Source organism: Anas platyrhynchos, chromosome 8 (genome assembly GCF_047663525.1).
Source record: "Anas platyrhynchos isolate ZD024472 breed Pekin duck chromosome 8, IASCAAS_PekinDuck_T2T, whole genome shotgun sequence".
Classification (NCBI taxonomy): Eukaryota; Metazoa; Chordata; class Aves; order Anseriformes; family Anatidae; genus Anas; species Anas platyrhynchos.
This window is the reverse complement of record NC_092594.1, coordinates 30820116-30847295: the sequence shown is the minus strand read 5'-3', so window position 1 is coordinate 30847295 and position 27180 is coordinate 30820116. Positions and strand designations below refer to the sequence as shown.

The window sequence follows — 27180 nt, the reverse complement described above, 5'->3', positions numbered from 1 at the left end:
ATGTTGTTCCTGCTGATTCCTTTTCTTGTTCAGACTGGGAATATGGAAGGCCCTCTAACCCCACTTGTTTACACAATCCAGATACAGGAGACAACAGCCTGCTGGAGCTGGCTTCTGCTTCATTATCTCCAAAGGCACCCCCAGGCTTTGTGGGCTCTTGGCCTCTCTCACACTGCCCTGTCCTCAGTGCTGCCCCAGCCAGAAGAGCCTAGTGGAGGTGGAAGAAAGCCTGAGGCCAGCCTTGCTGAAGCACAATGAGAGAAAGACATAGGAAAGCAAAGGTCACCAGTGCTGGACAAAATGCACTGATGGAAACGTGAGCCCTGCAGCAAGAGACTCGCCTGGGAAAAGCACAACCACGATGGCACGTTGCTGAGGGCACCAGGTGGCACTCAGATGCTGCGGTGCCAAGGTGACCCAGTGCACAGCTCTGCCTCAAAATAAATAAAATCAGCAGGCACCTGAACGAGAGCTGCTCTCATCAGTGCTTACAAGAATATGAAAAAAATCACCACCATGAATGATTTTTTTCAGGTTGCATCTGGCAAAAAGTGTCTCGCAAGGGCTTGGGAGAGTCTATAGGGAAAGCACTCAGCCCACAAAGACAAATACACAGCGGAGTTGGCTAGGTGGTGGCTGTCCTTGTTAAACTTCACAGAAAAACACAACTTGTGCAAACCAAATTCCCTTGCTAACCTCTTCCCCTTGTTGAAATATTAAACAAAAATAACTTCTCTTTTTATCTTTGAGCCAGCAGGACAAATTCATCATTAATGGAACTTCACTGAAGTCAACAGGGATCTATCTGAGATGAAGTAATGAATTTGACCTATTGTGTCCCGTGTCCTTATGTTCTAGATAATAACTAAGTTGTACAGGCTTTTAATCAAAGGAATCTGAAAACCTGGCCAAAATGGCTTGCTTTCTTCCACCCAGTGCTGCTGTTACTTTCATATTGCTTTCCCTTTATGCAATTTTTGAAAGCTGGTATTTTCAGCTAATTTAATCACTTATTTATTTTTTTCCCCCATAAGAATATTGTCAAAATGGTAACAAAATTTTCATAAAATACTTGCACTGAAGCAGAAAATAAGGAGCTGAAAAAAAAAATCTTAAAACGTTCAACATTACCATCAATGCTCACAAAAGCAACACCGTGGGTGTTCTTGGGCACGCACACTTGTTAGCACGACCCCAGCTGAAGGATGCCTCGTCTCACCCCAGGACCACCCTGGAAAATGCATGGATGAAAGCAAAAAGGAGCAGCAGCACTCCAGGAGAGCACAGGCTCATGAGGCAGGACATGAAGAACTCCAGGAGGAAGAGCTTCTCCTGGAGGAATATGAAGATGATGATAGAGCAGCTACCAACGTCGATGTTGCGTGGAAGATGCCTTTTGTGCATCGCGTTGTACTGCCTGCTGGCCGGTGAGGGCCTGGCCCGCACTAACACATCACGTGTGTTCTGACAGCGAGCCGGGGTGAAGCAGGGTGTCAGGGTAAAGCAGAGGATAATAAAATCACTTTAGATTTATTCCTCTAAATTGGAAACTTCATGCTTACACCTGACTAAATCATCAGCCTGAAACTTTAGCTCGACTCCCACAGAAAAAGTATGAAACCTTATCCCATCTTTGTTTAACAAAGGCCAATCAAGCTCGCCTAATGAATTCTACAGATGGAGGCGACGCGACTCCTTTGGCCACTTTAATTCTGTGGGGCTTCATCAAACCCACCTCCACCGTACCCGTCTTTCAGCGGCCGAGGAGCCCGGCAGGGACATTTCTGCGCTTGCAGCCAGGTTGCCCCACACCAGCTGGGCATCAGCCACAGCCTCCCTCAATCCCACAGATATCAAGGAAAAGGCACGAGTGGCTGGCTGCTGAGATGGCAGCGCTCAGCCCCGCTGCCCAGCGGGCACGGGAGGCAGGGCACTGCTGCACCACAAGCCTCCCCACTTGCCAAGTGCAAAAGGACTTCTTTAAAAAAAATAAAATAAAGAAAAAAAAGCCCAGCATAAGGAGCTGGTTAAAAAACAATAAATCAGTGGTGAAATGTGGATAACAACCTTCTCTGTAAAATCAACATGGATTGTGTTCCTGCAGAGAGCTGTCTGACAGGCTGGTTGAAGCCTGACTGCTTGCAGCCAGATTTCCCCCTGTGCTTTTTTTTTTTTTTTAAAAAAAAAAAAAAAAAAAAAAAAAAGGCTGGAGGAGTATCTTGGATCAGAGGGAGGCAAGGAGGTCTCTTCCTTTTGTACGTGGTTTCATTGAAAATCAATAAGCACAGTCCCAACCCAAGTATAACTTCAGACATCATTCATGACTCTTCAGGATCTTGTTCTCCCCCTCTCTTCCTTTTAAACACACCCACCAGAGGGAATAGTGGTGGGGAGGCAAACCCTTGCTCCAAAACCAACGTGCACTGATCCTTCCCGACAGGTAGGAATCCAACTCGAGGACGAGCAAGTCTACGGGGAGCTGGGGTCGGCTGAGGTAGAGCCCAGCCCTGCAGGAAACATCGGGAGAGAAACCATATGGAGCGTGGAGGTGCTATGGATTAATATCTGAATTCCTGCATTTTTTTTTATTATTATTTTTTTTAATCCCAGAGGAGGGGGCATCAAAAATAAAACGTACATTTTTCCCTCCATTCTTGTTTTAGCACAACATTTTCTGTTAAATCCCATTTTTAAAAAAATAAAAATTGCTTTGCCACACGTTTTCCCTCCAGCACACTCCTCAGGCTGGCTAAATTGGGTGATTAAAATATAGGAAGGCCTCCAGATTCCCCTCAGGACTGTTTTTAATATCTGTAAAACTGCCACTTTGTCTTGCCAAGGTAAACACCATCGCATGCGGTTCAAAGGTGAGCAAGCCTAAATGTTTCCCTTCGCCTGAAAGGAATCTGCCTGGGGACCCGCGGGCCGTGCCGGAGGGGGACGCGCCGAGCCCGGCCGCAGCGCGGTGGCCGGAGAGGCATCTGTGTACACAACGCTAACTTCTCCCACACAAATACTAAAAATTTCTCATTAAAAATTATTGCTGTGTCAACATGCGAGGCCACCAGCCCCCAGTCTGGAAAAGGCGTTCTGGTTTTTTCTTTTCTCTTTTGCTGGGAAACCGGCGGCAGGGAGGGGGGGGAAGAGGGATGGGACGTGAGACCAGAGTCATCTGCTGCTGACTTTGGATCTCTGCGCTCTCCCCTGTCACTCAAGTTGAGATTTCCAACTGTTCCACTTCATCTATTTTAGTTCCTTGCTACCCAGATATTTCCCTCTCCTCCTTAGCTGCCTATCGCGGAGCTTTATATGTACCTCCCGTGGCCGCACCGCTTGGCGTTACTTTAAATGGAAATGCAATTTTAAGCGATCTTGTTGTTGTAGCGCCCACAGCGCCTTCGGAGCAAAAGATTTGCTGTTATCCAGACAAATCCACACAGATGCTGCTGTAAATCTGAGCGTGCTCTACCCATCCACGATCCGTTCCACGGGTGGCCAGGAATTTACAGCAAAACAGCGCAGGGACCGAATATTTTTCCAGAGTCAGCAAGACGAAGTTTGCATCCAGGTCAGGCTCCTCACTCTGCCCCCAAAACACCGGGCATTTTGCTCTGACACACCAGAATAAAGCTTCAAAATATGCTCTGTTTTCAAGAGAGGTGAAGGATGGGAAGGTATCCTGAGGAATGAAAATATGGGACAGGGTGGGGAGGAGAGGGCAGGGAGCCAGCTGTATGCCGTAGGAGTAAGCAGCCGCCCGTGCTCGGAGCATCCTTCCCAGGGGAGGGCTCGGCAGCGGCTCGCGGTGCCCCGCTCTCCAGCACGATGCCGTGATGCATGCAGGTCCGTGCCGAGCCGACATGAAATACAGCAACGTGCAATTAACCTGATGTAACGCTATATATCAATAAGTTAAAAAAACCAACAACTTGCTTTGAGGTCAGGCACCCACACACGCAACTCAAACAGTGGAGACCTAATCCAAATTTATTAGAGTTTGCAACAGCTGGACTTATGCCTCTAATACCTTTTAAGTGCCTCTTTTAACAGTGAACTGAGTGTGTCTTTCATTAAGGTGGAGTTGAAAGTATGTTAAGTTCATAAGCATGAAAATAGCCATTTAGTTCTCTTGGAGATTAATTCTGCCTTCAGTTTACTCTCATCAAACCCCATTAATGTTTGGGATTTGGTCTTTAGTGTCCCATTTGCATAAGCTCTGTTTATTATAAGGCCTCTTGATAATATGAAAGTATTAAAATATTTCTTTCCCCAAATATATAGGCATTAATCTTGGAATCCTCCTAATGTCCTCAATTTGCCATCAAATCCCACAACAGGAACAAATGCGCTTTCTAATCAGCAATCTTTTCTCGCTTATAGGCCCTGATCCAACAAGCTTTTAAGCAAACAATTTACTTTAAGCAATGAGTAGTCATAGTGGAACCAATGGAACAGCTCGTGTGTTATGATGGATCGGGGCCATAGAAAATTGCCTTGATGAAAATGTCAATGCTCCCAAGAGCTGGTGAAAATATATTTTTATTATAAACACGCAGAGGAACTGTTTTGATCTGAACATTATGGGGAACAAGCTTTGAACCAATGCTTTTTCACGGTCAGACCTAAACAGAAATTGAACACCGCCAGGCTTGGATGACAGTTTAAAAAGGCAGTCCAGAGCCAGATTGATGTTTGTATATAATGAAATTTAGTATTGATGTGATATGGACACTGTCCAGCCTCTAAGACTTGTTAGGGCAATGTACAAAATACGTGAAGGAGATAAAAATCAAAGGAGCACGAGGAAAGTAAGTCTCAACACTAAGAGGAAACATTGTTTTGAGGAGCTATTTTGCTGAAAACATTTTGAAGATAAGCTACAGCCAGATATAAAATACAGAAGTGACTGCGATGTCCAGGCACCCTGCACAAACATCTATCGTGCACAAGTTTAAGTCAGCAAATCAAAGCTGGGCCATTAACCAGATGTGAGTTAATAACTGGAAAGGGGCTCACAACAAGAGCCTTGGCAGAAACATCATTTTGTCCCCATACCCACGCATGCCCAGGGGCAGCAGGCAGCACCTGGCTGGGGAGTGAGGACATCCCCATCTCCCCCGTCCATGGGCAACTTCAAACACAGCACCCTACTGCCAGGTACAAAGCACTACAAGAATGGGTGTTATGCAGCAGCACATGGGGCTGCCAGACGAGGTGGCAACAACAACAGCAGCTAAACCCCAGAGACTGGCACGGAGTTAATCCCAGATCCCTGCTGCAGCACAGGGAATTGTCCCTTTTAAAAACACCACATGCCCATGTGCTGGATTTCCATGGCATTGCCTGCTCTGCGAGCACCAGGGCTTCCTTCCACCAGGAGGGTAAGTGCACACAGGAGAAAGGGCTGACGACAGCCCCAGCTGGCCCTGCTCACCAATACCTGAGGGACAGGAGTCCTTCACCTCTGAGGTTCACCTTTCACCATGTAGGGTTTGATGCCCACAGAGGAGGAGAGGGACGGGTGTCAAGCCAAAATGAGGAACCTTATGGGAAATGAAAACACAGGTTTAAAAAGCACAAGGGAGACAAGCTCTTCTGGGAAGGAGCAGAGATCTGCAAGACTAGCCAAAAATGGCTTATAGTAGCCCAGACTTGCTGCTTTTTTGCAGCTTGTTTTTCCCAGTTCTCACTGACCAGGCCCAGCCCCAGGCAGGACGCTGGGTTAGGCGTGCCGAGAAGAGCACATGCTAGGTTTGCACCAAGAGGAGTGAGAAATTGTTCTTTTTGCTATGCCCTCCCTGTACCTCTGCACTGGATGCTTGGGAAATGGAAAGCTGCTGGACCAGGGGAAAAATGGGAGGAGAGCCAGAAGGAACAGGCAGCGTATCGGCCCCAGAGCCACATCCCGGCTGCAAATCAAGTGTGCCCACAGGTTGTGGGGTTGCAAAAGCAGGGGAGGGTGCTTGTTTTGCTTTGCTTTTCTTAGTAAACCACAGGGCTATTTCCTAGCACTTCATCCCAGGAATGACAGGCAGGGCCAGGGCTGCCGGGTGCCCAGGAAGAGGCTGCCAAGTCCCGAGGATCACCATTGCTAATTGGCTCCTCTGAAACGAGCGTGACAGAGCCACATTTTCTCACCCGCGGGTTTCAGGGTTATATTTAACCGGCCAAGGCAGAATTAAATGTCAGCCGGGCTGGAAGGGGAAAAAACAAAACAAAACAAACAACAACAAACAAAGTGAGAACTTGTCATTAAGCCGGGGGGGGGCTCAGCGCTAAGCGCGCTGCGGACGATGCCCACATGCAGGGCTGGCAGGAAGAGGCAGCCCTGATGGCAAGGAGGGACCGAGGCATTCAGCCCTTTAAAAACAAATACTTTAGATGCAGGTCATTTATTTTTGAGGTGTAAGCAACGCAGCACGCTGGGCGGGGAGGATCTGGGTGCTGGGGAACATTATCCCTTCTGATTTCTCTGCTGGATGTTCCTACCCTGCCAATTTGACCGCAGCCACAGACTTCTGCACCACCGAGGGTAGATAGGGTGCCCAGCACAAAGGGGATGGGGTGGCAAAGAGAAACAGGGACAGAAGCCTTCTTGAATACATCTGAGGCCACGCCAAGTCCTCCACTCAGCTAGCTGGAGGATGCTTGAAAGCCAGTATGGGCTTCACCCATCTGGATACAGAGAAGGAAATGTTTGCCCTCTGCCAAGTCAGGGTGCAGGACACTTGAAGGGAGACAAGGCACAGAGGTACAAAAGCACACCTAACTGCTTTGGCTGCTCCTCACTTGCTTTGTAGAGGGATAAGAGGACTGTCACTATGCTGTGCATGCAGCAAAACACATAATGTTGACCTTTCTGAGGTCAGGTTTATGCAGGCAAGACCAGGAGTACAGCCAGGGAGAGGCACAGCCCCAGGACACACTGGGCATTGCCAATTTTCTCCCACCCTAAAAGCAGCACAGCTGTGTACCCCATCCAGGGCCATGGGCAAGGGAAAAGAGCAGGATCATGGGGAGCAGTCAGAGATCTTGAACCACAGGGACTGACAGCTTTACATGCATTAGCTAATATGAAAATAAATCCAAGAGAAAAGAGGTCCTCATTAGGATTAGGACCAAGAGGTCCTAGTTTTGCACTACAAGAAATTTACATTCCTTTCCCCCTCTCCACCAGAAAATACTGTTTAGTCCAGGTAGTCTTTTCCTGCCCCCAAGCAAGAGAAAATGTCAAATTTTAGCAAAGTAGAGCTCCTTCAGGAAAACAAAAGTATCGCTTCCCAAAAAAACAAAATGCAAGGTTTTGCTTTCCAGTTTGAAGCAAAATATTCCAGACCAAACTGCTCTTTTGATTTTAAAAATCATGTTTTTCAAGTCAAAATGGATACTGCAAATGGAATCATTTGTTTTGAGACAGTTTAACCTCTTCAGAGAGGAATGACAAGTTTAAACTTTTTGGCACTACTGAGTCAGAACTTCTTACTCAGGAGAGACTGGTTATTTTGGCTTTTTCATCTTAACTGGGGACCAAAAGTCTTGAAAACTCAACAAGATGTTGACACATCCAAATTTCCCTCAGGCTGGCAGGTCCATCTTCTAACCATCTCTTCATAAACGAAGATGGAAATATTAAGCCTGAGCTCATATGTCTACGGGCTTATTTTCTTTAGCTCCCATCTTTAAAATCTGGAGACCATAAATAGGCTGTTTTTTTTTTTTCCTCTAGACTGCAACACAGCCTTTTAAACCAAACATTTGTAATCGTCACAGCTGTAATAAGTACAACGTTTCTTCAAAGGGATAACATTGGACTGTGGTTTTCAGTATTGCTCCGTTGTCTGTTGCGAAATCTCCTCACCATAAATTAATTTGATTCTATTATCTTTCTGATACAATCTGCTTTCTGACAGATCGTTTTTATCTTGGCTCATTCCTGTTTCTTATTGACAGCTCAGAGCACTGTTGAAGAGATGTGAGTTATTAACGTTGACAAGGTTTGTAACCAAATATCTTTTATCCAGCAACTTATCCTTTGTAATGTTTTTATTCCCCCTTCTCTGGCTACTTTAAGAGGCTAAACAGCAAAAATCAAACAAGCCATACAGCTAGACTTTCCTGGAACCCTTTTCAGCTCTTTCTGGAACATCTTTCTACGTCCACCGAGGATGTTATGGTATAAGGTGTTATTCATATTGGACAAAACTACTAAAACAATAACATACTGAAGGTTAAGTACAGTGCAATCCTGTTGGAAATCCAAGCACTGGATCAAACACAAGTTCATATTTTTACCAAGTGACGTAAGCCCATAATGCCAACCAACAGAAGCGGGGAGGAAAATTAGCAGGACAGCTTATGCACTGCCCAAGCTTCAGATGATATGTCCCTACTCACCACAGAGTAGGAAAGCAAAAACCACGGCAGATGGACTCAGTCCATTCAGTCGGAGGTGCTTGGCTGGATCTCTGAAAGTTACACACCTATCTGCCTCCTGCACGCCCGACGTGCTGGGGCAAAGCAGGGGGCTGAGCACGTCTTCTCCATCCTGTTTTACCGCTATCCTCAAAACCCCCTTCCATTCTTCATATGATTAATTTTGCTTTAAATGCCTATTAAACATATTCCTGAAAACATTAAAATTGCGCACGGAACACAAGAGAAGAATTAAACTGTCACTTCTCTCCCTTTGCACCTTCTCTGCTGAAGCAAATAAATTCCAGGCACCACAACTTCAGCAGCGGTGACTGCAGTTATACCAGAGACAGAGGATAAAACACCTCTAAATCGATGTAATTCTCTATTCAGTTTCCCCGCAAAAGCATTTTACAGCCACACTGGGTTCACACTGCACGAGATACCAGGATTTACGATTGGGATTTCAGCAAATCTAACTTCTAATGAATAGGAAAGGGCGTGTAGGGAGTATGGCCCCCACCAGCCTCCCTGCGGTTTCCTATCTCTCTTTTCAAGGTGTATCGTGCCAGAGGCAGCAGAGGGACCAGGTGTCCAGGACCAGCTCAAATAGTCTCAGAGTAGAGCAGGAACTATTCCTCCATCCAGAAAAAAAGCCTCAACACCCCCACATTTCCCCTGAAGCAGGAGATTTTCCCAGTGGTCCTGCGGGCACTGTTGGCAATGCACCTCTCCCGACAGCGCAGCAGGGGAGGACCTCACCTCCTGCCTCTCTCACAGGAATTTGCTGCACTCGGGGCTGACAAATCCCCGTGCTGACATTTACAGATGGGGACTGTTTTCCCCAGATCTGCTGGTTTACTTTGACCGGATTTCACCTTCTTATCTTACCTCCCAAACCATCAGGCCCCGTTTCTTGGTATCTTTAGCAGTAGGCTCTTAAAGCTCAGGCGGCTTGCCTTCCAGTAAACTTAATAGTACCTTTTCCCAATTATCTGGAGCCCTCGAGAGCCCCCTGTTATTACTGGAGTGTTTTTCATTAACAGTGCTGGTTCCAGGCTGCAAGAGGATGGAGTTCAGCACAGGAGTCGAACTGTTCTGGACAGAGTGAATGAGAAATCCTGTAACACAATTAGGAGTACCCACAGGGTAATGTATAACTTTACTGTCAAGCCCTGAAATAACACGGCCAGCTAATGAAATAACAAAATAAACTTTGTTTTAATTAAAATTAAGAACATTTTTATCTCTCTCATTTTAGTCTTAAACGGGGGCAGTTCAAGAGTCATGCTAGAACAAATGGAAAAAAACACTTGCAAAGCGAGGGGCAAGAGGTGAGGGCAACGTGACGGGTTTAGGATTGACCCGTGCCAAACTCCTGGTGGGATCTTTGTATGAAAGCAGCCTACAGTGGATGCAGGTGAAGTGGATTCCTTAGAAGGATATATACCAAAAAAAAAAAAAAAAAAAAAAACAGGGATGTCCACATGGGACCACCCTACTTCCAGACTCAGACTGAGGGGAGGAGATGCCCCCATCACATCAGGGCCTGAACTGCTCAGAAGCCACCTGGACCCAAGAAGCATGACAGGACCATGTCGTTCACTTTAACCTTGAACTGTCCATCAGTGGACGCAGCACAATGCTACAGCCAGGCTGGATGGGGCAGGGCAGGAGTCTCCAGGACATCCAACCCCTCCTGGGCTAACCAGCTGCAGCCTTTCTGACTGCAGAGCCAAGCGCAAGCCACCACGGGCCCTGCCTCGTGACACTCCGGTCCCTTGTGCCTGGGGACAGTAAGCTCTGCTCCCTGCGGGGGGTTTGGTTTGTGACAATGAGTTGTCTTCACCCATCAGCAGCAGCCTGCTGGCTGGCAGCGCTCCCAGGACACCAGCAGCCGACAATGCACCCTGGGCGGGTGCCACCCCACAGCCCGCGGTGCTGAAGGCAGGCCTGGGCCCTCGCTCCCCTCATGCTGGCTTCTGCGAGCACGCTGCTGGGTGCGCCCAGCTCCTGCTGGGCTGAGGGCAGGTGGGATGAACCTGGATTCTCACTCCCCGTACAGCACCCCAGTGCCCACTGTGCAGATGCTCACACCAACAGCAGGCGCAGGCTCCTCCACAGCACCCAAAATAAATCCGAGTGTGTGGCTTTGCTGCTCCCATTGCAGTCAAACACTGTTTCACAGCAGTCCTTATCCTCATCTCTCCTGCTCTTTCTCCTACAAAGGATTTTCTTAACCATTCTCCAAAGCCTTCAAGGGGCACAGATGTATGCTGCAAGAGGGACGCCGCTGTGCTCCCTGCACTTGCCGTGGCTGCTGGGCACAGCAATGAGACTGCCTCAAGACAGCCTCACAGAACAAGGTGTGTTGTAGAGGCTTTACGCACACAAGTGGGGAAAAGGGAGAGGTGGTACAAATAATAAACTTTTCTTTTACATATATACATAAACAGACATTCTGGCAAAAGGTATTGGGGCAAAAAAACGTTCCATGCTTGACCTGTTTTAATGAACAATGGAAGTATGCAGAGAGCTAGACTATATGATCAGAGTCTGATGAAAAGCAGAAATCACCCAGGGGAAACAAATCCTCTTGGTTGAGATCCCAGTTTTCGCTCAAAAGGTCTCCAACAGATTTTCAGCAGTTTCAATATAACCTTTTTAAAAATCAGTTTGATGTCTAGTCTTGCTGCAAATGAGACTCGAGGAACTTTCTGGTCTCTTAATGCTCTACGTATGTGCATATCACCAGTACATCCACCACGGATACAACAAGTGCCAATGTAATTCCAGAAAGAGTCAACACATTTTTTAATGCATCCATCTCGTTCTAAAATTCTGCATAACCTCTGGACCACCACATCTGTTCATTGCCTCCAGACTTCCCTAGCTATTTCTGCATGCATAAAATGAATTGGGAAAGACAGATCAGGGCTAAAATGTAAGTTTGGCAGGGCCGGGCTATCGGTTGGTTGGGCTTTCCCTGCTCACAGCCCCATTCCCCCAATCTGTCCTTAAGCCCAGTGGAAGCATAGGTAAATAGCTACAATCCTCACACCCCCACATCCACACGAGTGAGCAATATTGGTGGCTGCTTAGTGGAGAGCGCTGGAGGATGGTTCAGAAGACAGGTGGCTCCTCAGCCCTACGTAGGGAAATCAGGCCCTTCAGATCCAACAGATCTGCCACCCAACTCCCTGATTTCTCAGACAGACCTTAAACCACCTGCCCAAACCAGAAACCAGCTCGCTGCGGAGACATTTGCTGTTTCCCAAAGAAGCAGGCAGGATCTGTAACTTGTTCTCAAGGTCACCAAATGCAGAATATAGAAAACAAGAATCCCATACCAAAGAGGTAACATCCAAAACCAAGGGGCATGAGATCATCTCTCCTGCTCTCCTCCCTTGCTTACTGCAGAGAGGCTCACTTGATCCGGAAGGGACCCACAAGATGGGCAGCCTTCTTTGGTCAGGAGTTTAATTTACCTTTGGATCAACAAAGGTTGATCAACCACTGGATCCAAAAGCCAAGACCTTCAGGTTAATGGAAAATCTGTCAACAACCAGGTGGAACTGGGACACACAGCTGTGGTGCGATCTTCATGCTAGACTCAAAATTACAGATTAATTTTTCTTCAAGATCTAATCTCCAGAAGACCTGAGCCACCACACAAAGCAAATGAAGGATACTTCTAAAATGACCAGTGTAGGTGTCTTGAACTGTGACATGAGCAAAGATCTCCAAGACTCTTTGATACTGTGGCCAAATTGCTTTCTGATTAAAAACAACTCAAATTTGCTTACACATGCTACAGTCTGTCTACAGACTCTTTGTGGAAAGGGTATGCTGTCTATGACAAATATTAGATGACCATTAAAAGGAAAGAGACTTCCAAAGCCAGAGTAGGAAAGATTAAGGGAAGAGGTGTGAAAGGAAAAGAACAGAGGAATGGGAATGAAAGCCTCAGAAGCAAACTCAGGATGTCAAGAAATAAGTGATGTAAAAATAACACACAGGAGGTCAATCACCAGTGATACAGTTCACAATTCAAGACCTGCGTATCTTAAACAATCTTAAACTGATTCAATCCAATAAAAGCAACAATTCTCATTATACACTTACTATAGGGAAGTATTATTTCAGCATTGGCTTACAAATTGTCTCCCTCTTTCTCTCTCAAACTCATCACAATCTTAATACAAGTAAATCTCTGTGCATGAAATATGAACCACTGGCAGCTCTAAGACTCGCTTTTCATCCCAAGCCTAATGGGCAAAGCGCAGTGATTTCATTTCATGAGCTTTTCCAACTGAGCTCAGAGTCGATCACTTGCCAGAGCCTGACTCTTGCAAACAGCCTGCCGGAGCCGCTGAACTCATGGGTCCAAATCCATCAACGGTGCAACTCCAGCTAACCCGAGAGTTTAGGCCAGAGATCAGTTTGTTCCAAAGCATTAAAAAGGAGAAGAATATGTCTTCTGAGACCCGTGATTACACGACATTGTCATAACACTTAAAAAGTTATGGTATGATAATTAAAAGCTGTCAAAATATATGTATGGCCCTGCCTGCGCTTCACTTGGATGTGCACAAGAAGCCAAGAAGTTCATTTATGACAAGGAAACCTAAGCAGAGCTCCACAGCCCCACGCCAAAGTGAAGTGGCTCTCCAGCCCAGCAGGACAGGCCTTCAGGTGGGAGCCGTGCTCCTGCCCCTCTCCAGCACAAGGTTCCCAGACCTTCAGCAGAGCTTAGCAGTGCTCCCAGGCTCAGTCACTCCTTCCAATTCTTGAGAACTAACTCAAGGCAAAAATAGGCAACGAGCCTACAGAACTTCAGAGATGCAGGATTTCCCCTATACCCAAGGGAAATGAGGTACCAAGTTCTTAAATGCATTTGCTGCTGAGTTACAGCCATTGCCAAGATGAGGAACGCACACCTACTGAAAGGCTAAGAGCTGTTGTATAGGAATCAGGAGTTATATGGGAGTGAATCAGGCTCCAAAGTAGTGTCCCAGGGTGAGTTCCCATCACTGAGCACAAGTTTACACAAGAATCTGGACCTCCATTCACTTTCTCATTTCAAGAATATATTGGATGTTTTGGAATTTTCTTCTGCAATTGGGAAGAGACAAGGCTATGGCAAGAGAGACGTGACAGTCCTCATCCCCTTGCAGATATCCCAGCAATCAGGTCCTAGCCCCACAGTGATCATAGCTGCGGGTCTGCAGACCCTAAAAAACATCCCACGGCAAACCCCTATACCCCTCCCAGAGAGGCATCTGGAGCCTCCCCACAGCCCAGTTTCAGGTCTCAGCCAAAGGGCTGTTGGAGGGAGCCATTCCCCACAGAAATCACAGGGAACACAAAGTTTACTCTAAAAGCTTCATTACTGACAGAGCTGTAATTTCCAAATGGGGTTAGTGGGACAGCAGCAGGTAAATGGGCTGTCCAAAAGCTCTCATAGTGCTTTATTTAAGTGCTTTGTTGGATCTGGATACAAAGGAATTAAAGGATGAAAAGTAACGACAACACTACAAAACATATTAGAAGAATTTAAATCCTTGGCAAAAGTATTTTGGTTCCCATTGTGTTTGATAATATATCATAAAATGTCAGTAAAAGCATTATATTATGGTCTGTGAAAATAGCGTTTTGCAAAGCAATACCTCATCGCTGCTTTCTGCCCAACTACGCTAGAGCCACCAGCTACAAGAAAATGTGAAACGACGGCAAGCTAAGTGCATGAACTGGGAAATAAGGAGGTGTTGGATTGCTCAGCACAGCAACGATTATTAAAATTCAAGTCACAAAGATTGTACTGTGAAACCAACAGGCAAGAACTTTCCACTGTTACCGCAAGAATACTGTCATGATATTCAAGATGATACTCAGTTATTTCATTTTAAGCCAGTTATGCAGAACAACATTTGGGTGGGTCTAGGGAAGCAATATTTGTTTCCAGAAGGGCTGCATGCGGTATTTATTGACTGTTCTGCTAGGTAGCTCTCCAGTTATTTACCTTTTAGCAGAGAGCTGGCAGGAGCTAGCACTCAGAGACAGCAGGACTTGTGGCAAGGTTCCTGTTAAGCTGAATAATGGGAGGAAAGAAAATTAAGCCCAGAAATACATCAGAATAAAAACAACATTAGGGAAAAAAAGAAAAAAAAAAAAAAAAAAGACTTCAATGCCGGAGTGTAGCACCCTGACCTGAGACAATCTTAGCCAAAAGAGCAGCGTTAACAACCACGTCACATGCCCTGTTTGCTCTACAGTAATCATTAATAGGGGTGAGCCTGGGAGAAGAGAGAGGTGGGACAGAGCTTCTCACATCCTTTGGACTCTGGGTTGCCAAAACAGCTCTGGACACAAGCTTGAACTGCTCTGATTTCCAGTTGCTTTCTGTGGGGATGCTTCGCCCCGTCCTCCACAGCGGAAATGCTGCAGAGGGAGAGGACACCTCCTGGAAGGCCACAGTGGGGATGAAGGCACAGTAAAACCCTGCGAGGAGCCAGGACACCCCCGGAAGCACCAGGTTCAGACCTCCAGCAGCTCCCTGCCTGCAGACGCAGGGAGATGCTCATGGGCTCAATGGGGTAAGTGCAGAGCAGTCCCTGCTCGCAGCCCCCAGCCAGCAGCTTGTGGGTTTGCCATGGTCACCCACAGGACAAACAGGAAAAAAACGTTCAACTAGTGAAAGCAAGGGGCAGCTGGAAAATATCCCCAACTTCAGGACACTTGATCTACCAGCTATTTTTATTCTTCCCTCTTTGTTTCACCTAAATTCCTAATCCTTTTATTGAAATGGCAGAAGACAAAAAAAGTGATGGCAAACTGCACATTTTTACAAATATCTGCTGAACTTGGCAGCAGGCCCTGGATGTCCTCAGAACACTCAAAATTTAAGGGCCTGAACCAATTCCCACTGGAACCTTTCCACTCATTCAACAGCAGATGGATCGGGATGGTCAGCACAAGAGCTGGCAGGGGAGGGCACCGGGGAGGGCAGCTGCCAGCTGGGATGCCTGGGTTGCATTCCCATCCCTGTCCCCAAACTCACAGCCCAGCAAGACCCTGCTTCTCCCCACAGCTCCTTCCCATTCATCCCCTCTTTGAAAGCAGCCCTCAACACCACTCTAGCCGCTGCAGCTCTGCCCAAAATTCACTCCTTTCCAAAAGGGTTTCCCTCCCACTCAATCTCACAGACCAGAGACAAAGCCTGGGAAAGCCCAGCCCAGAAGGGAACATTTCGGAGAGGTATGAATATGTGAGGGCTGGGCGGGGAGGCCGCTTGGGCTTTGCCCAAAAATCAGGCTGCCTGGGTAACTACATCCCATTCGGCACCCCAAACTCCTGGAAAAACCTCTTCCTTTCTCCGGGATGCTCACAGCGGGAAGGTGGGAGGCAGCTTAAGCATTAACAGCTTGTGCTACGGGATCGGGGCCTCCATTGAGGTCAACGAGGCTCTTTATTCCTGGAACAGCTCCAGTCCTGGCCGCCCCTGAAACCCGGGAACATAGCCACCTTTGCCCCACCTTCCTGGGCTGCGCCAAGCCCGGGCTGGCCACCACCCAGCTTTGGGGCCACCAATTCTCATTTTTTAAGTAAGAGGGGAGAAGAGAGAAACCAAGAGATGGAAAGGTCAGGTGCCTTCGCCAAGGCTACACGGCACATCGGTGGTGGAGCTGGCATTCGCGCGCAGGAGCGCCTGTTTTCTACGCCAGTGCTAAAACATCCAGACCACCCTGCTGCCTCCGAGACCACACCGCCTCTGTGAAATGTGTGGAAATTCGCAGGCATTTTCCCTGATTTTTACAGGGATTTTTTTTTGTTGTTGTTCCACACTTGGCTTACAGCTGTTTGCCAAAATCAAATTGCTGAGGTGTTTCTGTCTCTTTAAAACTTCATAAACAGACACTTGGACAAAAACCATCAGTGCATCGCAGCTGCGGTGGGGGATTTGGTTTAGCTGTGGTGGGCTGGAAGTGAGAAACCCAACCCGAGATGCAGCCCCGTCCCTCTGCCCTCCCGGGCAGGGGCTCACAGCCACACACAACCCCACAGGCATCACCCACAGCCCCTTCACCTGGCAGGAGAGGTGCACCAGAAAACCAGACTGTCCTTCCATTCTTCCCAAACAAACAAAACATTTTCTGCAATGACCATTTTACTCCTTAATTCCAAAGGAAAAAGTTGGTAAATTTTTATGTTCCCACCTCCCAGTGCTACCTGCCTCCACTGCAGTTTGCTATCTGTAATTCAGCAGGACCCCAGTGCCATCCCTGGACCCACACATTTCCCTACAGACCAAGCCCAGGACACACACATCAGGTGCATCAGCATACTGGGGAAAGATATCCAAGGCTTACCCAGGCAGAGCAACACTGCAAGCAAAGCACACGGAGATGCTGTGGCTATTTTTAAGTCCTTTAAAAGAAAAAAAAAAAAAAAAAAAAAAAAAAAAAGCAATCGATGCCTCTGTAACTTGCCACACAGCAAACAAAAGGTTAAGCAAACAAACCCCAAGCAATGTCTCAGGCTTGCCAGATGCAAAAAAGCTTTCAGCCAGTGACATTTCTCCTTCCCCAGCTGTAGGTTCATATTTTTAATGTCAGATCGCAAAAATAATAAAAAAAAGCAGGGGGAGAAGGAAAAAAAGCAAACATTTAGCTCACAACTGGATGGGAAATGAACTGGAAGCCGGTGTTTGTGTATATTTCTCCCTGGCAAAGAAGCCAGCTGGTATGTGCAAGGTCCTGAAAACCTGTCCTGACATCGGCAGAAGTGTGACCAGCAATACCTCTCCCGTGCTGGCTCATGCGTTTTCTCCTATCTCACTTCATCTCTCACTAAGCTCAAGCGAGCCCGCGCTATTGCAGATTTATCGCCATCTGAAAAACATTAAATATCTCAGGGTTTCAAATATTTGCAGACAGCTGAAGAAGTGGCTGTGATGGAACTGTCTCTTTCTGGCATAAAGCTATCAATTTTCCATGAAAGCTGAGGCCCGGATTTTTTACTTTATTTTATTTTTTTTACCCCTGGTAAAACACTGTAACAAATGACTTATTCCCCTTTTAGCAAATGCGAGGGAAGCGGACGGTCATTATTACCAAATGTGTGCACACACGAGTAACTAAGGGAAAATAAATCCCATTTGAAGGTTAATTAACTAAGGCAGGGTCACAGCTTGACAATCTGCCCTCAGCAAAGGGAAGCACAACATCGCCGGCTCTACGAAGCAGAGCTGTAATGAATTGTGACTTGGGGCTTGTCTATGCAGGGCATTACCACGTTGCGAGCTGTGGGCTGAATTTATAGCCCTCGCTCCACATTTATGGCATTAGGCGCTTTGCGCAGACTAATTAGGAACTAGTTTACCTCGTTTACCTTGTGACAAATGCTGCTTTTGCACAGAAGCCCACAAGAGCCCCGTCAACTCCTCGTTTTTTTGCCAGCACCTCTGGCTTCGCATGGCAATGAACAAGTCCAAACTGAGGAACGAGGGAGGGAGAAGCTGGGGAAAACACACTCAGCCCCAGCACGTGAGCAAGAGCTGGGGCTTGAGCATCCCCAAAGGCCCCCAGAAAGCCCCTGGGTTTGGACATAAATAAGTTTGCAACAATGGGCACATCTGGTTCTTGGGAGAAGGCTGAGGTTGAAGCCATGGAAAAGCCTGGATGCATTTGTCATCACAGTTCTTGTTCAGTTTGACCCTCACCCCATCCCTGCACATGGCTGCAGTGCCTCTTGCAGCCCTCTGTGCCCAACAGAGGGGGAAAACATGTAGTGATTTAGCCAAGGAGGCTGCAGACGGCCGGAGGGCTGGTGGAGAGAGGGCCTCCAAGGAGCTCTGGTGGAGGGGAGCCAGGCTGAGCACCACCTAGATCTCTTCTAAAGGGATTTCTGAAGAGGACCAGCTGGCTCGTTTTCATTTTGCCTGGCTTCTCAGCCAAGCTGAAGGGCACCAAGCCAACACAAGGCCACCTCAGTGCTGAACAAACACACCCACCACAGAGGTTTTGTGCAGGTCAGCTGTTCTGCTTGCTCCCCATTGCCAGGTGGTGAGCTCGGAGGGAGTACGGGGCCAGCAGGCTGTGCCAGGCAGCAGCCAGAAGAGGGAACAAGAGTTGGGGTTGGTACGTGGTGACAGCAGGCTGAGGGTGACAGAACCACCATCCTGCACATGGGGTGACAGCTCCCTACCCATCTAAAGCCAAAGTCTTTCGGGATTGCTTCACAAAATCAGAGTCACACCTGCAAAACTAGTCAAGGCACCACATGCCAGAAGTGCTGGGGAAGGTCAAATATGCCATCACTGGTTAAAATAATAATAATAATAATTCTTTAGGCATTTTGGCCTTTTGAGGCAGCAGACAGACAGGAGGGCTCATGAGTTGGGATCTCCTGCCAGCCCCTACAGAAAAACTCAGAAGTCCTTTCACCTCCTTGTGCTTCCTTTTCCCTGCAACAGAAGGCAGCAGGTGACCTCCTCTGGGGGAAGATTTTACAAGTCTTAGGGGGTAACAAAGCTCTGATAAGAAGCTGCTCAAACCACAGCTTCCTTGGTGAAGCATTGCTACTTTCACACCTTTTCCCCACATGCCAGAGAGGATGATTGAGTTTCAGGGCACATCCACAAGGTGCAAAACATTTTTTTTCCAACAGGGTCTCCAGAGTGAAGCAGGCTGGCCAGTTGGGGGGACACGCCATGCAGTGGGCTAAAAGCTCCCCCTTTTGGGGAGAGCCCTTTGGAGACAGCTCCAGCACAAGGATGCTGTATTTGGCAGACTTTTCTGTGCTAAAACCCAAGATTAGCGGTCATTTCTGCTCTTATCTCTCATCTACCCGCAGAGCTAATGAAAGGGGTTCACTATTAGCATTCAATCACACTCCACGCCTTGGGACTTGGAAGTCCACTACCTCCTGTCTGTGACAGCAGGTTTTCACTTGCCAATTTATCTCGTTCTGATTTTCCTCTTCCCAAACTGTGGGTTTCATAAAGTTTCCAAGACAGCTGCTTCACTGAAGAGGAAGTGCTTAAAGCGAGCTCGGCTACAAGGTGAGCGCTGCTGAGAGCACAAGTCAACTGGTGCAAAGACCAGCTTCTCCCTATCAGCCCAGAACCCAAAAGATGGAGATAAAACCATCAGAGAAACAGCTGAAACAAGAAACAGGCACACAGGCCACCAAAAGACAGAGCAGGCCCCAAGAGGCACTAAGCAAAACCAGATGGAAATCTCAGCTGAGCCATCAAGAGACGCGTTCCTGCCCGGCACCTGCCAGCGTGCTCTCCTAGAACCTTGTAGCAGTCCCCTTTCAGCACGGACACCCCAAGCGACCTGCCCAGTGATCACACCAAGCAAGCAGTTCAGCTAATGTCCCCCAAGCCCTACATGACCTTTCTATTTTCCATCCTCTGCACTGCCTTTTCTTTCCCCTTCCCCCTTTCCTTTAACTTCTATATATAAATATCCTTCCACTACATACTCTTAACTCATCTATAATCTCAGACTTCCCTTTCACCTACTCCTCTCTATCTCAGCACTGAAGAATCAAGTATCCAAAGCTTTCATGGTATTTGCAATCGACTACCAGCACTGGCCAGTTCCCTGGGAAATCAAGTACAAAATGATCTTCCATCACGACCCATCAGATGGGTCCTTTCACCAAAATGCTCAAGAAATTCAGGGGAAGGAGAAATGCTACTGGGAAGGGAACAATCTGAGTTTTTAGCCTTATTTTCAATGGCCTTTTTCAAAGAACAGATTCGCATTCACCACTGGATATACAGATTACATCCCCATGAAAACGTAGATGGCCCCTTCTCTACAAAAAACCTGGCGAGTAAATAGGTATAAAGCTGCATACTCTGCAGGCTGGTCCATGATGTCACAGCCTGCCAATGTGTGCATAATCTCATATGTTTACCTACTAAAATATAAATAATATTTTATGTAGGAGTCCATTTATGGGGCAGTGTTTATGCAGAAATGGAAGAGTCTTTTCTACAGGAGAGAGGGAAGGTTAAAAGGGCTGCATTGCTGCACTGATTTACAGGCTGCCTGATTTAATTAATATTTGAATATGATTATTTTGGGGGCTGTGGGTGGTCGCTCACAAGGGAATGAAAATATCATCATCTGAAATCTCTTCATTTATTTCATATGTTCACGTAATTGTGTATGAAATTCAAGTACACGAAACTGCCACATTAACATTCTTTTCAGGTACGTTTGTATCACACCTTTACTCAAACCACCACGAGAAACAGGAAAAAAAAAAAAAAGCTTTATTCCTCAACCTGCAAGGTCAAGGCTGCTACATCCATTACTCGGACACAAGTTTTGGGGGAACAAAGAGGTTTAGCAGCCTCTCCACCACAAGGAGGAAAGTGGCTTCCAGTGATGCTGTCCCCACCATGAGGCTCCCCTCCCTCACGCCCCCACCCTCCTCATATTTCTATGCTGTGTGTGCTCATATAGTCTCATTCTTATTTTAAGAGCATTAATATATACATTTGAAAACCCAAACCATTAAAAAGTAGTTGGCTCGGACTTTTACTGGAACACGTGCACAAATATGTTGTTTGGATATTTTTATGGCCATTAACTTTTCCATATATAACCCAGACCTCCCATTAGGTGTTGTGAACTGGATTGCCTCTTTACTTGCCAAGTTATATTTCAATTAAATTAAAGTCACCTTTGGTCCTAATGAACTCTTGTTGTTTGCCTAATGCCATGATTAATTCCAGCTGCAAGAAATGGTATTAGCCTGGGTGGGTACATAGCTGAAGATGCTGATTCTCCTCTGATATTTATGGGTGCTGGAGAAGGCTCCATGACTCCTTACTGTTCAGACAGTAAGCAGAGTTGATTTGTGTCCCCAGAAAGATGGTCACAATAGGAAGTATCTCAGCAGCTGCCTGCAGCCTGGGGTGCTACAGAAACTGTGATTCACCCTAAATTTGTTCCTGCAGTTAGAAACTGAGCACATTTCTTTGGGCACTGCTGGCCATCTCCTTTCTTCCAAGGCACAGCAGAAAGAGAGGCAGCCCAAAGATCTTGAACAGCTACATGGTGAAAAGCACCCTCCCCTGGGGAATAACACAGCCAGGAAGGATTGCAGCCTCCATTTACACCTGGTGGTGATCTCAATGCCATTAGAGTGGTCTTAGATCTTCAGGAGGTGCAGGCAGGAGAAACTCAGCTGGGAGCCAGACACCAGCTATGGGATGAGACCTCAGCTCTCCCAAAAGGATGCTGCCTCAGAGCTCTTATTTTACCCAAATTTCTGGTACCCCAGCACTTAAGAGCAGAGGTCCATTGAAGTGCAAAAATTTTCTGGAAAACTTCCTGTAGGGTAAAGGTTTCAGTGACCAACAGATATAGATGAGCTTGTCCATCATGAGCATATCTAATCCCCTTTTCACCCCACTCAAACTTATGGTCACCATGGCATCAAGAGGCAGAGTCCCACCCATTCTATTACCTGTGGTGTAACAGAGGCAGGTGTCTGCCAGGGCACAGCATGGTGCTGGAGGAGCTTTATCATCTCTGCCCATGGCATTTAACCTTAACCTTTAACCTTTGACTATGCTATTGCACGAGATCCAAGAGAAGATTGCAGTGACCTAAAAAGTTTTTTTTTATTATTATTATTATTATTTAGCAGGTTTACAGGTGAATTATTTGTGGTCAGTCATTTTTCCACTCCCTTCCCATCCCTCCTCCATTTATTAAGCCCATAGAAATGGCTTCAGTATTCAAAAATATCACTAGATTATCAGTCCTTTCCTTTTATTAGTGCCAGTGGCAATCTGTCACCATGACCCTGCTTAACAACTTGCTTCACACCTTCCCAGCTAGCTTAAGCTCTCCCTGGTCATAGTTGCAGTTCTCCAGAGAAGTGGAGGAACTCAGCAAGTCTGGCACCACAAGCCCAGAAAACAGCTCACAGCTCAGACTCCATCCAGAGACAGAACAGGGTAAGAACAGATGGGATCTCAGATATTCATGAAATCTTCTGCCTTCTTCTCATAAGCATCATTACAGAAGAAAAAAGGAAAAGAAAAGAGGTTGTTGCTAGAACCCTGTTTCAGGATTGTATCTGAGTGAGATGATACTGCTGCTGACATCCAAGGCAGTCCTTCTTTGACCATCAGCCCACTGGATCAATTCTTAGGAGAATTCTCCTGTATTTAAGCCCAGATAAATCAGGAATATCTCAAGCTGAATGGAGCTTAAGATAGAGAGGAGAATAAGGCCTATGATTTTAGAGGAGCTGGGTTAGAGGAAACAAATATCCATGAGTCAAAGTTTCAGAACTGCCTCAGTTCATTCAGCATTTCAATGCAAATCACTGTCTAAGTACAACAAAAAATATTTCTGTAATCATCACAGTTCCCATGATTTCCCTGGCATCTGCCTCACCTAAACCAGGACTGCATTTGAGCAAGAGCAAAAAGAGCCAAACCATATTACATATAACTGAAAAAAAATAGAGGTTCAATAGGATTCAGACGAACCCAAGAATAACCATTACATTGTGGAAAGTATTTGCCATTAAAACATTTTTCATTAAAAGTGGCATTTCTGAGACTTCTATCCTGCTGAAAAGCAATACCAGCCTCACATCAGAAAGTCTGTAAGAAAAATTTCCATTGCTATAATTAACTTCTCTGTTGAGGTTGCATTGTTCCCCTTTTGCAGAAAAGCTCAGCAAAGTTTCCATGGATTGAAGGCAGCCAAAAAGGTGTCCTGTCCCATTTTTAGGAGGAACTTGTGGTCAGCAAGGCATCTAGGAGAGCTTTAAGCTATACAGAAGATGCAGAGCAAACAAGCTCATCTACCCCACTGAAACCAGATGAGACTAAGCTCTGTAGGTTAGCTTCAATGCTGGAGCAACTAAAAAGTATTCCATAGGCCAACAGCTGCCACAGGACCACAGCAGAGTCAGAGAAATAATGCAAGAACCTGGCTTGTACAGTATGTTCTTTCTCCTGATAGATTTTTGTATGCAAGCTTCATTACTGAACTGAAAAATAAGATGTGAAGAGCCTACAGGATGAAGAGAGACCTCTGGAGGGAAACTAAAAGAAAACCCAAGATGTTCAAGCAAACCAGACCCCACAGCAGCCAGTGCTAACCCAGCACAGTTTTAACCCTGCCAGTACTCCAGCAGAGACCCTCATCCATGGATTGGTGCCATACAAATCCAGAACCAAGGAGCCCACACTGAGAGCACCAGGCAGGAGGCAGTGGAGAGCATTGGTCTTGGCTCATCAACAACTCAGCTCCTGCCAGATACATTGGGCATCATTACAGGGGAAAGCTTTATTACTCTGATATTTGAAGGAAAATAGCAAAATAAAGCACTCTGGTTGTTAAAACACCCCCAGTTCTTAGAATGCAATCCCAACTGCCAACTCCCCTTTTTCAGATAGATGCAGCCCTGAATGAGGCCCCAGTATCTGCTTTTGGGTTATTAAGTCATGTGAATCATTAGACCAGCCAGTACAAGAACCTGCCTCACATGGCATGTGGCTGTGAAGTTTTGTGTTGCATTTCAGGAACGTGAAGGGGCAAGCAAGACCCTCTGGAATAACACCTACAACAGAACCCAGCTCCTGCACTGAGCCCAGTAACTTCCAACTAGCCAGGACATCTAAGGAAACATGCATTCTGCTTTTTAAGACTAAAGATGAAAACTCCACCATTTCCCTCTGCAGCTTGTTCCTTGTTAGTTGTTTTTTTGTTTTGTTTTGTTTTTGTGTTGTTTTGTGTTGTGTTTAAAAAAAAAAAAAAAAAAAAGGAATGTGCTATAGTTTTACTTTGAGTTGGTTTGCTATCCAGCCATTGTTTTTCTTTCTTTTTTTCCCCCCTTTCAGGAAAATTAAGAATTTTTCTCTGGGTGATGGCACTTCACATGCTAACAGTCATATCACGCTCCTCTTCCTAAGTTGAAGATATTTAACTCTTTTCAACCTTGTGAGCTAACACTAACAATACTGATGCAATAGTTCTGTTGATTTCTCCATTTCCTCTAAAAATACTGAACACATTCTCCCACTTCTACCCCTTGACCTATTATTATTATAAAACTGTTGTAAATTGGGTGGGCTGTTTGCAGAAGCAAAGGAGAAAAAGAAAGCAAGCCTAGTTAACATCTCTCAAGAGAAAGCAAACAATTCTCCTGTGCTATGAACATGGAAATTCATGTCAGCCCCAAGACTTTGTGCCAGCTAAACACCACAAACAGCTCAGAAACAGATGTATCTTGTACATATTCTTGCCCAGAAAATCATTAGATTGGGGAATGAGACACAGCTTGGCACAAGGACACAGGAGTTGTAAAGGTTGCAGTGATAATGATTTCACTAGATTCATTGCTCAGGAAAGCCTTATTTCCTTTTGCCGTAGCAAAATTTTCTTACATTTCAGGAAACGGGTCAGAAACAGCCTTGCCGTTTAAGCTGGATATTTCCAGGATGCAGCTCTGTAGCTGACATGCCAGAGAGCTGGTCAAGAGATGACAAAGCAGTTGGTCTCATTCCCAGCAGAAGACATCCTGCCCAGATACAAGGCATCATCTCAGCTCTTCCACTCCAAAACCAAGCACACCAGAAATGTGCTGATCCCCACTTCACCAGCCCCTGTTCCAGATCTAATGCTGCCTTCTGCATCAAATCAGAGCAAACTTGAGTAGCATCCATTTTTGTGGGCTCTGGTCTCCAAGATCCAGTACCGAAGTTGCCAGAGATTCCCTTTATAAAAGCAGTGCCCTGTTTTGCTTCTGAAACTTGGCCCAACAAAACTTGATCTTTGGCACATCTGCCCTCTCTCTGCCACTTAAATATCACTGACACATGTAATTAACACCAGGTCGAACATACCACTCCAGCATTTTACAGAGTCTGGTTTCAGCTGCTGTACTGAAGCTCCTTGATTGGGCCAAAGATGGGTAACAGACACCAGGACAAAGCAGGGTCAAGAAATAACTGCAGGAAGATTTTTACTCAATCAGTGAGGATTTTAATCCATGTTTTAGCATCTAGCTAAAGGACAAGGAGGTTGTTAGGAACACTGCCTTGTAGTGTACAACCTGTTTACACAAAAAATGCCTCCTTATGATATATAATAAAATACAACATAGCCCTAAACAATCCCCCAAATCATCTAGAAACGGGGCCTAAAGCTGAATGGTTATGATCCTGGCAGCCTGCCAAAGAGACAAATCAGTCAAAAAAATCAATTTCAGATTTCTTCCAGGCCTAAGCATATCCCACTGAAATATCTCCATTTGAGCCCATGCAGAAGGAAGAATTCCCACAAATCAGATGCTGCAAGCACATTCTTCTCCAAGGAGAAAGGGAATATTTTCAACATAGTTTCACAGATTTATAGGATGCAGCTTGCTGAGTTAGTGTTTGATTACAATCCCAGCTACACCTGATCTTCACAGCTCTTTCACCACCCCCTGAGAAGTACCTGTAGCAAATCAGCCCACCTGTCCTAAGACAACATGGCTGGGTAAGAAACACACAAATAGACTTGAGAAACATTTCCCCCACCCTGGACCACTATAAGAAAGTCAGACCCACATATGTTGCTCAATAGGCTTCTTCCATGTGAAGCCTCAGATTCTGCTGCCTTACTGATTCCATAAGCCTACCTTAGCAAATGGGACAATTTAGCAGACAACCCAGTAAATTTATCTAGTCCCTTATTTCCAGAAGGCCTCCAAATGCCATACTTGAAGGCCCACACAACAAGACAAGATAACATTTTCAGCAAACAATCCACTTTCCAATAAGTAGTTTGGAGGAAAACACACTTCAAAACACTTAAAATTCTTTGACGCTATAAGTAGAAGTGACTGCCATCCATACCACATCAGTCCTCCGGTCTAGGAAGCCCATTCATCAGACAGGGAGAAAGTTAACCTTAAGCAGTATTACAAAGAACTCAGGCAGAATTAATTTGTAAAAACAGTACAAGTAATAAAGGAACAAATATGAACACAACAATGTTGTGTGAAGCACCACAAAGCAATAAAAATATTTCAAAAATCAGCTCCAACTTTAGACTCATCTCTACAAGAACAGTAAATATTTCTCACCTGTGAGTCCATGATATCTGGAGGTTTTCCCAAGCTTTCCTGAAGACAACACTGCTCAAGCTGGACTTTTTTTCTGCCTTGGCTTTAGGACCTCACTGGTGTTATCAGACGCTCCCCAAGACGCTCCACTCCACCCAGGTCCCAGTCACCCAACCGTCACTAACATCTTTCTAAAGTGGTGGGTACATGAAAAGTGGACTGCCCTGGTAATGGAGGCTTAAAAGCTGCAGCCAACATCTTTGGAAATGGGTAGAGGAGTCCAGGGCAGGTTCTCCTCTTTCTCAAATGACATCCCAGATGGAGTGTCCTCCTACAGATGGGGGTTGACACCTCAGGCAGATTCTGTTAGCTAACACTTTTCACCTGGGATACTCATAACTAAGCCTAAAATGGATCTGCTGGCAGTGCTCACCCCTTGCTGTCATATTGCTGGCACCTGGCCCTACCCTTGAGCAATAAAGCAGACAAAAGAAAAGTGAAAATTATGGGATGAACTCTAGGAGTAGCAATAGGCTCCTGCTAAGGTTTCAGACCCTTCATTTGCAAATCAATTCTGGCTGACAGTATGGCAACTGGACCACAAAAGTCTTCCTTCTCCAAGAAAAAGAAAAATTACAGCCTCATTCCCATTGCCTTTTTTTTTTT

The 27180-nt window shown here is 46.0% G+C and overlaps 3 long non-coding RNA genes across 3 annotated transcripts in view; 1 reads left to right on the top strand and 2 right to left on the bottom strand.

The window, feature by feature from the left end:
• LOC113844333 (uncharacterized) overlaps window positions 1–27180 on the bottom strand; it is a 194535-nt gene that overhangs the window by 166329 nt on the left and 1026 nt on the right. The gene's annotated exons all lie outside the window — the stretch shown is intronic.
• On the bottom strand, window positions 2047–27180 carry LOC140003008 (uncharacterized). Its single transcript, XR_011810893.1, has 4 exons — window positions 26536–27180; window positions 16782–16839; window positions 14435–14503; window positions 2047–2507 (listed from the first exon to the last, which is right to left on the bottom strand). It is a non-coding gene; the product is annotated as an uncharacterized lncRNA (long non-coding RNA).
• Window positions 14688–24175, top strand: LOC113844343 (uncharacterized). Its single transcript, XR_005267615.2, has 2 exons — window positions 14688–15008; window positions 23987–24175. It is a non-coding gene; the product is annotated as an uncharacterized lncRNA (long non-coding RNA).